We start from the raw sequence: 12871 nt of genomic DNA on the forward strand, positions 1-12871 counted from the left end.
GGGGCGCTTATGTTTGATGCTTTTTGAATTATTTAATGATTTGTCACAAAAAAATATCAAAAAATCTTCTTTAATTGAGTAAATGGGAGGAGTAAAGCGGACCAATTAACCAACAGTGTGGGAAAAAAATCTTCAAAATTTTACTCCCAAGTCATAAAAAAAGAAAACTAAAGAAAAGAGCATTCTTTAAACAATGTATTCCTCTCAGCTAACAGATGTATCCTTTTTATTCCTGCTCTTTTGGCCCCATAGTGAAAATTCAGAATCAACTTTACTTAACTCTGTTTCAGCAGTAATAAGGATATGAAACTACAGTCAATTCTCTACTGAAAACGGGGGACTGTGTATAAAATGATAGTAAATAAACACTTCATTCAAAATTCATGTCAAGTTCCTTAAATAAAAGCTTAAAGTCTTCACTTTGCTCAAATATTGATTTTTTTTGATCAGTTGTGAACAGAGTCTAGCAAATTATGGACCCAGCTGAATGGCAGTCTGACAGCAGCTGTTCAAACTCTGAAACAATGACGCCTGCATCATGCAGAGGAACTGGACGCAATCTTTCAATTTCAAGGATTTATCAGAAAATTTTAAAAAATGATTTAAAAGCTTGTAGATCCACCCTAAGCAGCAATAACCTGAAGTAACTGCAGAGTTGCTATTGTCATTCCTCCTTATTGATGACCAGTTAATGAAACATTTAACTAGAAGCACCTGGCTGCTACTTACCCTCTTAATTACTATGGGAGCAATAAGGGTACCCTTCATTTTCCACACACTGCTTTTCGGCTTAGTTGTTATAAAATAAATAATGATATGGTGCAACACATCACATGCATTTACTTTCAACATCAGATTATTTTTTATGTCCTGATAAGTAAAACCTCAGAATTGAAAGCAGCTATACTTTCTTTTTCACATGACTTCATACACATTTAGATATAAAACAGCAGGCATGTTGAGGGATGAAAAAAGTTCCAGGAATGGGAACATTTTCTTCCAGTATGGCCGTTACACCTTATTCTAGTTTCTCAGGCATCTGGGGAAGTCCTGTTCTCTGACTGCAATTTTACCACAGACCTCAAACTACACAAAGAGAATAAACATCAATTTCTGCTCATGGAGAAGTGAAAAATCAGTTGACCTGTCAGTATCATTAAAACTGTACTTGCTAACTTTCATGCATTCCATCTGGATAAACTTTGAATTGCAAATAAAAATCAGAAAAGACTGCAGGGTAACACCTGCTCATGGCACACCCACCAAACTGAGGGTAGAGAAGGCTGTGAATGCATATAACAACACCTCATCATTTGCTGGCAGCAGTAAACACACAGCATGGGTCATTTAAACAGCTTCCCCAGAATTTCCACAAACTGTCTTTTTCAAACCTTCGAGTATCACAGGTTACATCCCCAGATCAAATCTCTATCTGAGTGAGCGGACCAGCATGTTCTGCTGACAGTGAATCAGATAAGAACACTGTTGTTTCCCTAGAGGAGGCACCAAGTTCACAAACTACCCTCAAACAGAAAGTTAAACATGAGATTGCGCTTAGTTGCTCAACTGTAACTGAATAAGTACACTTGGCAGATGTATGTGCATTTGTTCTCTTTTGAATGTAGCTAGTGCTACATATGTAAAGATAGGTCCACACAGCCACAGCATAATGCAGTCTGGGCCCTCATGCTAACTGTCTGATGAAAACAGATAAATTAGTATAAAGTATAAAGTAGTGAATTCGAGAATTAATTCCTTAACAAATCTTTCCGTTTTAACTGTTTATGTACTGTGTATAAAAGCTGTCTGTGTAATGGGAGCATTTTAGTATATAGTGCATATATATTTCTCGAGGTGGGATAGAACTGTTATCAGTTATCTCTTAACATCCACAACCTCACCAATACAGTTGCTTTACTTGTTAAGGACATTTTTTTTCTTTTAAAAAACTAGATACTTTTACCTTTAAAAAATGCTCTGAAATATTTGTATTAATGGGACCTTTCACTTCTTTTGTTTTGTTTTTCATTTTGGGTGTGCCAAATGGATAAACATAACCCTACCCTTAACCATAAACCTTAACCTCTAACAATGCTTCTCTAACATATGGGGTCCCACAAGGGTTAGTTTTGGGACCATTATTATTTTCTTGCTTGCTTGCTTCCATTAACTGTCATTATTTATTGTTTTAATGACATTTCTTATCAGTTATATGCCGATGACATTCAGTTGTATATGTCTTTTAAGCCTCATAAGCTGGATAGGCTGTTGACCCTAGTCCACTAAAAATCCAGGTTACTAACTGGATCTGTTACCTTTTTTCAACAAGATGGAGACCACGGTGGTAGCTCCTCTTGAACTGCCAAAAAGCTGATTCAGTTCATCTGGACGTAGCGTTTTCAGTGGGAGAAACATTTCGTCACTCATCCAACTGACTTCTTCAGTCTCAGCTGACTGCAGGTTTCCTCAGCCTTATAAACAGTACGTTTGCACAATGAATGAAACTAACACCACTGATGAACAATGGGCTGGGAGGTCAGTTTCTTGATCGTTAATTTGTAAACTGTCATGACGATTGATCATAGTCCTACCCTGGAACACCACCAAGTCATTGGTTCAGGTATGTGGATAACACCTGGGTGAAAATCAGATCTCAGGATGTACCACTATTCGCTATTCACATTAAGTCGGTGGACCAACACATCAAATTCATCAGGGAGGATAATGAAAAGGCAGGTTAGCCTTCTTAGACTGTGAGATTTCCATCAGTAATGGGGCACATTTAAAAGTCGATGTTCACCGTAAACCTACGGGTGTCATCAGGACGCTACAACACAGAGTGAACACCATCCCCACAGATACAGCGACCAGGGAAGTAGAAGAATCATATCAAGAAGGCCCTGAGTAAATGAGGTTATCCCAGCTTTGTCAAAGCTAGGAAGGCACCTTCAGAAAGCTCCAGACAATCCAGGAGAGAAGGACAACTGTTGTTTAAACGAAAACCCTTAGCGATCCCTTATGTGTCAGGAGTATCAGAACAGCTGAGACGTATTTTTCTCTAAACACAGAGTCTCTGTGGCTTTTAAACCCCAAAGCACATTGAGTCAAAAATTGGTCCACCCCAAGGATCGGGTCTCCTGGCACAAACAGAGTAATGTAGTGTACGCTGTTAATTGCCAGAAGGATTGCCGGGATTTATACATCTGGGAACCTAAACAACCTCTGGCGAAGCGTATGACACAACACAGAAGAGCTAACTCGTCAGGCCAGGACTCCACAGTCTATTCACACCTACAGGCCAGTGGACACTCTTTCAATGACGAGGATGTGCACATCCTGGACAGGGAGGAACGCTGGTTTGAGCGTGGAGTCAAGGAGGCCATTTATGTGAAAAGGGAAAGACCATCTCTGAATCGAGGAGGGGGCCTAAGGGTACATCTGTCGCCATCTTACAATGCTGTGATTGCAGCCATTCCCCAACTCTCTGTGAATGGTACTCATGGCCATTGATCATTGATCAATAGTCTTTGATCAGTGGTTGTTGATCAATGGTCATGACATTTTGCATATTAATGATCAAGAAACTGACTTCACAGCCCGTTGCTTGCCAGTGATCTGGTTTCAGTCATTGTGTAATGTACTGTTTATAACGTTGAGGAAACCTGCAGTCAGCTGAGACCGAAAAAGCCACTTGGATGAGTGACGAAATGTTTCTGCCACCAAAAATTCTACATCCAGATGAACAGAATCAACTTTTTGGGATTTCCTTACCTGGATGATTGAGCATCAAGACACTCCTCTTGAACTATATCCTAAATCAATAAGGGTCTTGCTTCTTTTTGTTCAAAAGCTAAATCCAGCCATCAAAATAGAATATTTAATTCTTCTCTAGAGTCTCCTCAGCTGAACTGGAAAACATTTTTTCATGTTTTTTATTTAAATAAGCTCAAATTGATACTTTGAGCCTGGCTACATTTAACATTGAACATAAATTCTAAAACTTAATATATTGCATAATGTTACCCTGCCCCCAACCCCATTAAAAATTGTTGAACCCATAGCATCCAAAGCTGCTTTATTTCTTGTTTTCATAACAAACCAACACCAGAGCACATTTTGAATCAATCATGGCCACTTCAGATTTCAACACAGGTTTTGATTGTTACAATGACAATGCCGTGAAGGTGTGTGTAATTAATGTTAAAAATTCTGGTGAAATATACATCCATTTTTTTCATGACAGAGCAGATCTCTGATTATTTCTTAAAATGAGCCACTTCATGTTGTGTTGTTTCCTGGATTTTACTGAACTGAAATGTTTAATTATTCAGGTTAAATCCATTAGGAATCATACAGACCATTTCTACATGCAACATGCATATACTTGCTGCATTTGATGCATTTTAACCATATAGACTACAGAATGTAACACCTGCATACGTGTAAAGAAATGGCTTTGATTTTGCCACCCCACCTGATTTCCATGCCACCCAAAGAAAATTCCTCTAGAGCCGCCCCTGCTCCCAATAGATCTTAGGAATCGTTTCAATATTTTTATTTTATTTTATTTTAATATCCATTTTACAAAACACACTGCTGCTCACTGCTGCTCTTTGTTCACAGGCTCAGAATTTGTTAGTTGTTCCTCAAACCTGACTAAAGACCAGGGAAGACAGAGCGTTTTAGTCTGTGACACCAAAGCTCTGGAACAGTATACCAGTGCATTCAGCTGACTTTGATAATAAATAGTTTAAAACCTTTTTGATTAAACAATCTTTCTGTTGAGAATTTTTATTGGACTATTATTTATTTATTTTAAAAATTATATATCTTCAATATGAATCAAATTATCAGCCAATGTGTGTCCCGGCAGTGTTCAAATACTCTGTGTTTGGGGTGGGGCAGTTTTTTTGTTTTGTTTTGTTTTAATGACAAACTTTTCCAGATTTACTTTCCCCTATTTTTAATTGAAAGCACAAGCTTTAAGTCTGAGCAGCAAGTCAATAGTAAGTACCTGTTTCTTATTATTTTCTCAAGTGAAATAATGATAACCAGAGGCCATCTGCTGGTCAACTGCAGTGATGACATGCTTCTTCACTCCAAGCAACAAATACACAGTTTTCACTTTCACTATAACTTTATCATCACAATGCAACTTGGTTTCCTTGAGCGTATTCTTATGTCTATTTTGTAAAAGTGTGCCAACAATTTAATAACATAACAACAGCACGGTTCAAGGCTGTTATAAACAACAACAAAAAATAACTATATAACTATATTATTATAAATGTCTTAAATCCTCGTTCAGTTGTTTATCTAGTGCGTGCAATCAGCAAAATCCTCACTGTGTAAGATAAGAAAGAAAACGAAAATGAGTACAGTTTAGGAGGGGAGTGTATGAGGTGTTATCTCTAATTAATATAACCCCAGCACTGCACACTTTGTGTGGAAAGTCTGACTGGATACCACTGTGGTCACATCAGCAAATTCTGAACTGTTTATACATCCCAAACACAGGTATTTATGACATCATGATTGCTTTAGATGTTTTAGGTGTTCCTAGTTAAGGGAGTGCTGAGGGCATATCTACAGCAATAAAGCCTATCAAGAAACAGATGACTAAGAAAAGCCACATTCTGTAATGCTCAAATGATCACTGAGAGATTTCTCAGTGTTTTTCACTGAGAAATCTCTTTAGAGCCTCTGTAGAGGCTTTAATCTGCTAATATTGCTAAGGTCTGCTATCACTGATAAACTGAGCATAAAATAACCAATGGATAACCTTCCTTGAAAATGGCTTTTCTTGGATTTACTCCACAATCATGACAAGATCTTGTAACAACTCAAAGCGAAAGAGTCGTTGAAAAAGTCAACAGAGCACATTTCTGCTTTCATAAAGGATCAGTTTATCCTTCTCTCAAACAGGTCTTTGCATTTTGTCCTTTATCCTAATTTTTTGTTGATTTCTCTGTGTCTAGTTTAAAAAAACAGCTAGGTACTGCACAGCGTGGACTCCTCCACGGGTTAAGTGGTGCATATGTTGATATGAATGGGACAGGCAGCTGTTTCAGCCAAAATACAGAAAAATGATCCTGTGCTCTGGTGGTAAAGAATGACTGCAGTGCACAATGGAGGGTAAAACTCACACTTGATTTACTGTAAAGGTTATTTTGTGTTTTTGATCGCAAGATTCAGTAAACAGACTGGAAATAAAAACAAAACAAAAAAACAAAACAAAACCATCCCTTATAAAGGAACAGCTGTGTGCATATATGAGTGTAATGTGTATGTGTCTGTACTGTATGTGGCTAACATACTGGGCTATTGCTGTGTATTTTATACATATATGCAAATTGTGCTTTAATGTACTTTTCCCCGTTTTTAAATATATTCTTCTTATTCTTATTATTAGTATTAGTATTAGTATTAATGTATTTTTCCTTTTTATTCTCTCCTTAATGTTAAGCACCTTGGTCAGTGCTTGCTGTTTATAAATAAAGTTGGCTTGACTTGTCTACATACCCAGAGAACAGTTGTGTATGTGACAACATCAGTCTAGAGTTGTTGATAAGAATTTTTATGAATACCTAATACAGTCCTGTTTAAAAACAACAAAAACAAAAACACAATGCAGTTATTTGTAAAATCGTTTAAACTCCAGATTTAATTGAAAAGTGCACAAAAGCAACACATTAAAAGTTGAAACCAAGAAAAACAAGAATATACTCCTTCTGAATTTGATGCCTGCAGCACATTAAGAACTTGAGATGGTATACTTCCTATACAATACTTAGTACGGTAATGCTTAACACGCTGGAGTATGTGAAAACTAAGTTATTTAATAATGTGATCTGAGAGTGTATCAGATGAAAAGATGGGAAGAGGTTCACCAAACTGTGAAATATTTCACGCATGAGTGGTTCAGCAATTTAACAATAACATTTCTCAGTGCTATTTGAAATTGGTGCTTGGGGTTGGAAATACTTCTGAATGCAGTTCTTGCACGCTGAAATGCTTCTTTGCGATACATTTTGTAAAATAAGGTTTAAGCAAGAACATAACACGCCACCTTTTGTGTAACAGAGATCATTTAAAGTGGACTGAAGTCCTGTGGTCCAACCAAGTAAATTCAGATTTTCTCCTGAAAATGAAGGAGACTGTGTCCTCTAGACTAAAGAGAAGGGCCACGTGGTGTGTTCTTTGCAAACAGGTTTAAAGCAAACATCTGCAACAGTATTATGGTGAAAGATTTTTACAGGATGGACCAGCATGGCTCAGTCATAAAAAAAAGTTTAGGAGCTAAAGCAGTCAACCATTGACAAAGTATGACAGACGAAACTTGCTACAAGAAGATTAGATGCAACACAGTGACAAACATGCTCCTCTGCCAGCTTTTTCCAAGTGATGCATTCTTTCCAAAATGAAAAATGTCTTATTTTCAACATCTGCCGTCAGCACACAGTTCAGCTTGTTATGTTGTATTTTCAAAGAGTCTTTAAATAATTTGCAGATGACTACATTCTGTTTTTATTTACACTTTAAACAGAACACTAGCTTTTTCTTTCTTTAACCTCCTAAGACCTGAACTCTTCCATGGCATGCATTTTTAATTTCTCTTTGATATTTGGGCATATTGAGATCCGATGAATGCAAAAACAAAGAATCACCAGATTTTTTTTTTTAACTTAATTTTTGTTTCTAAGAAAAATGAGAGCCACATATGAGGATGTTTGTTTTAAATTTTGATGAAACAGAGGCAGCATAATGTCCTCGTAAGTGGATATCAGGCACTTGTAGAGCAAAATTTAGTATTTTGGTCTAGACAACCAAAAATGTGATGTCCACATATGTGGACGCCAGGTCCTAGGAGGTTAAATCAAACTGACAAGGTTGCACTCCTTTATAGTAGCAAACACCATTAAACGCACTTAATGGTGCCCAGGATGAACAGAAGGAGGACAGAGGGCTTTTCAATTCCTATGCAATTATCTTACACATTTAACATGTCCACATTTTCTTGATTTACTGCTGAGCTTTTATTCTTGGTTAAGGATGGGTGATACAGCAGGCTATTTTAAGAGAGGGAACATGCTGTTAACGATCCTGATCAATGCCAGTTGGCTGTGACCCAGAAAATGCCTTTTGAAGTAAAGCGGAGTGCAGAAAGCCAAAGCATTTCAGGAATGTTTACAGAGTGTGCTGAATCAGTAGGGGCTGTGTGTTATGTTATGTGATCATTTGAAGCTAATTAAACTCCAGGGTCACTGCCGGTGCGGTGAATGAGTCATTTGGAGAATTCAGTGTTGTGCAACTGCATCATGCTTACAATATGAATAAACAAGATGGATTTTCAGGACACCGGTGTTGACTGTATGATGTCTGCCTAGCTGTGAAATATACACAGACAGGTATGAAATATTTCAGCTGACAGGTCAGCGTCTGTGTTTGCTGAGAAAACAACTCTCACGTTACAAAAGCATGAACCCAAACACAATCTGTCACTTACATAACTCATATTAGGAGAGCTGTCAGCTGAAAGTATTGGTATTAGGAGAACACAAGTAATAATTATGACTTTAGAGGGGTTTAACAGCTTCATCACATACCTGCAGGTGAAGAAATGCTCTGTATCCCAGACATGCATTTATTCTGATCAATTATTGAGTCATCATTCCACGAATTACAGTTCCTCCCCAAAACTCTGCATCCCATGAAAGATGATTAAAGGAATAGGCAGGAAATTATATCTGTGGAAAACTATGGCTCTGAGAGGTATTTATGTCAAACCTGAATTCTGCTGTACGTTGCGTGTTAGTGGAAGGAGCAGCTTCACAGACAAACTGGCTTTTCAGAAAGAAGCACACTGTAGAAACTATTTGTGCTCTTGTGTTTAATTAAAACAACGTTTCAATATAAAGCACAAACGTTGCAGCGCAAGCTAGAATCTCCAGTACGGTCCGCATCTTCACCACTTTGTCAAAGGTTAAAACACAGCTGTACTCAATCAATAAACCAGGTGACAATGATATGTAACTCGTACTGACTTTAGGTGTGTGTAGCCTTCAGTCGTCAATGGGCAAATCAGTGCTCATGTATACAACACAACGCTGAATGTGACACAGAATCGAGGAGTAAAGAACTGGGAGAATAGTGGACAATTGGACTTATCACTGAGATAAAGAGAGTTTGTCTGATTGGTAAAGAGGAACTTCCTGCATTGGAGATGGCTGAAGATGGCAGAAGCAAGACCTTGGTATTTGTATTGTATATCTCTGTGCACAGCATAATCATGATCAGTAAGTCACAATAAAGACAGAAGAAGTGGCGATAAAATACACGGTACTGCCATCATTTTTCCTGACCCATCCAGGTCACAAGTGTATAACATCAAACCACTAAGCCTGCAGGCTGCTTCTACAAACATTTGTGAATGGGTCGCTCTCAGGAGCTTAGTGAATTCAAGCATGGTACCGTGATAGGATGCAACAAGCCCAGTCATGAAATTTCTTCACCACTAAATATTCCACAGTCAGTTGTTAGTGGCATTATAGCAAAATGGAAGCAACTGGGAACAACAGCAACAAAGCAGTAGTCCACGGAAAAATCACAGAGACAGCTGCAGTGAGATGTGTTCTCTGGCCTTGAGGCAACTCTTATTGTAATTTGTCAAGATATAAATAAAGCTGAATTGAACAGAACTGGAACAACGGATCACGCTGGCAATCCAGGGTTTGGTAATTGCTGGGGGGACAGTATTTGTCTGACTGCACTGTGCCAAGTATAAAGTTTGGTGGAAAGGGGGGTTATGGTGTGAGCTTGTGCTTTAGGAGTTGGGCCTGGCCCCTTAGTTCCAGTGAAAGGAACTCTTAATGTTTCAGCATACCAAGACATTTGGGATGGCCCCTTCCTGTTCCAACATGACTGCGCACCAGTGCGCAAAGTCCATAAAGACATGGATGACCAAGTTTGGTGTGAAAGAACTTCCCAGAGTGCTGACCTCGACCTGATGGAACAGCTTTGGGACAAATTAGAGCAGCGAATCTTGTTCAACATCAGCGTCTGACCTCACGAACAGACTTCAGGTAACATGGTCAGAAATTTCCATAAACACTCCTGCACAGTTTAGGCTGTTATAACTGCAAAGGGGTGAACATCATAATAATCCCACTGGATTAAGAATGGAATGCACATCAAGTTCATATGTGTAGATGAGCAATGGCAATATAGTGTATTTGCTCAGTGCACTATGAGCTATTACCTATAATTTGATTGATTGTAGATGAATTGTTTCTTCTCTTGCCACAGTTTTAAACACTTTATCTATTTTATTTTAAAGAATATTCATAAAATAATTGGAAATGAAGGGCAATCTACCTGCTCACCATTATTAATCCCTGTAGTGTGGCTTTATAGGACTGAAAAAACAGCATCCTGATGTGGTTACAAGTGCAGTGACGCTGTACTAAGACACTGAAGTTGCAGAACAGCTACACAACCACTACAAAGTTTCACAAAATCAAAGGTCAGGTGTTTGTACATCAACACATGATTCCTTTTTAATCGTCATTTGACACAAAATTGGAGAAACATTGTTATTGTATTATTATTGTACAGCCACTTGTCTATTACACCTCCCACAAGGTATCTGTAAGACTGGCAGACACACCACTGAAACATAACAGCTACACCCAAACGGCTTTTGTCTTTGTGGAAACCAATTAAACACAAAATTGGCAAGTGCATAAAATTCAGTTTAATGTTTGTCAGACTTGTTTTTTTTTAGATCAAGAGATAACTCACTCACGTGCAATTCAGGGCATGTTGCATGTCCACTGTTTTGGATTTTTCCAGCCTGTTTTCATACACACATTTCAATTTTACACCTTAATTTACTAACTTTTTTATTTTATGCACCATGCTTTTATTTTCTGTATCTGAATGAAATTGGAAAGCAATTTATATTTAAGGACAAAAGCTGATCATTTAGAAAAGGCCTGAGTAGCGCACTCTCTACTGGCAATGGAGAAATACTGCCAGAGTGTTGGTGGAAACCAGTAAAGCTCATCCATCAGCAGTAACGTGGTTTACTAGAGCCTCTCCTGTTCCAGCACCATGGACAGAGTTCTGCACTGAGACAGCCTGTGCTTTCTCACAGCTTAGCTGACACAGTCATATTTCTTTGTAAGTTAATTATTAATCATGTGAATGTTTTTTTTTAATCATCTTTATCTCTGTATTGCGTTACAGCAGAGTCATTACAGTTGTTTATTGCTGCTGTTGGTCCCTCTTGGCAAGCAGAATGAGGAAATGCCCTAATTTAAAATGCATGACCACAACATCAACCCCGAATGAACGTATATAGACTTCCTGTCATTTCCCCGCTCTCACTTCTTCTTTCATGTGTTGCAGGTAGCTTGTAAGGCAAGGATAAAGCAGAATAGCAGAGCTGTGTGAAGCGTTGTGAAACTGCATCTGAAGATGTCTGCTATTACTGTGTCCACTGTGGATTCAGGCAGTCTGTTTGTGAGGAAAAGCTGAGACTGTGTTCAGGCCTGTTTGGAAAAGTGGGCTGCAGGGGGTCTCCCCAGAAAGCGTTGAAGGGAAGTTATGACCTGAAAAGAAATGCAGTCAAGCAGGAAATCCTACTCCAGAAATAAAAAGGCATACTATCACTCGTGTGTAGCTGTTAGTGTTTTTTGATTAGAAAGTGAGGGCCGGTCAGTTTTCTTCCACTTTATCCATTTGATGACAGATAAATCATCTCTGATAATTGCTTCCTTTAGGACTTTGACACTCATCTCCCCGCTTACATATTCACGTGTGAACGGAGAGTATGTGCTGTACAAACAGTCGGTAAGGAACACGGAGCGAGTGGGAATTTCAAAGCGTGTTCTCACCCTCTGGTTTACAAAAACATGCATTCTTTCCATAGATCCTTATGAAAACAAAGCCTGTGCTGCCTTTGAACAGCAGGTAAACTTATAACTGATGTGAAGCGCAGATTCCTGAACCATTCACCCACGTCAGGCCTCTGTTTGATCTCTGACAATATGTTTGATCCACACACAATTGAATAGCAACAGCTGCTAAATATGGTTCCCTCACATCAATTTTCCCATGTGATTTATTAAGAGTAATCACCTCTCTGCTTTCCTGAAGCAAACACAGGACGCCACAAAGTGAAACGTAAGAGACATAACATAAGACAACGCACACAACGTCATGTGCATTTTCTTTATTGTTTGATTAAAAGAACTGACAGCTTTATAAATGTATTTACTTTTACACACAATATGCTTTTGTACACAAATCTTGTAATATCCTTGAAAAAAAACCTTCATTTAACAAAGTCAAAAACCCCCAATGATAGTGAAAAAGTTAATTTTATAAGCTGTAGTATTAGAGCTCTATAATATAGTAAATAGAGTCTTATGCAACAGCAAAAATATGACTCGTACATACGAAGCACAAGTCTCCTCTTCCTCTTTCTGTCTTCTTAGTCGGTGCTGGCCTGGCCTGTCTGCACAGTCACACAGCTCTGACACACCAAAAGGCAAAAGTCACACATGACCTGATAACTCATATCAGCTGCGATCCTCTTCTTCTGTTTCCATTACGCCTGCAGAACTGGCGGCATATTTTCCGCCCCCTAATTGCAGGTACGAACAGACGATCTTTGTGGCGCTTTGGCTTTTCTCCATGGCCTTCCTGTGTGGGACTCATCTCTCAGCCCTTTGTTTCCCCTCCTCTGTATCAAAGGAGGGTAATTTGTTCAGGTGCTCACTGCTCTCTCTCTCATTTTCCCCCTGCTCCAGTAGCTCCACTGTTTAGCCAGCGCGCTTCACCTGAGCCCACGGAGACTTGCCTCTGT

The sequence above is a fragment of the Pundamilia nyererei genome, unplaced genomic scaffold (genome assembly GCF_000239375.1).
Source record: "Pundamilia nyererei isolate P.nyererei 1_Seehausen unplaced genomic scaffold, PunNye1.0 scaffold00144, whole genome shotgun sequence".
In the NCBI taxonomy this organism is placed as follows: Eukaryota; Metazoa; Chordata; class Actinopteri; order Cichliformes; family Cichlidae; genus Pundamilia; species Pundamilia nyererei.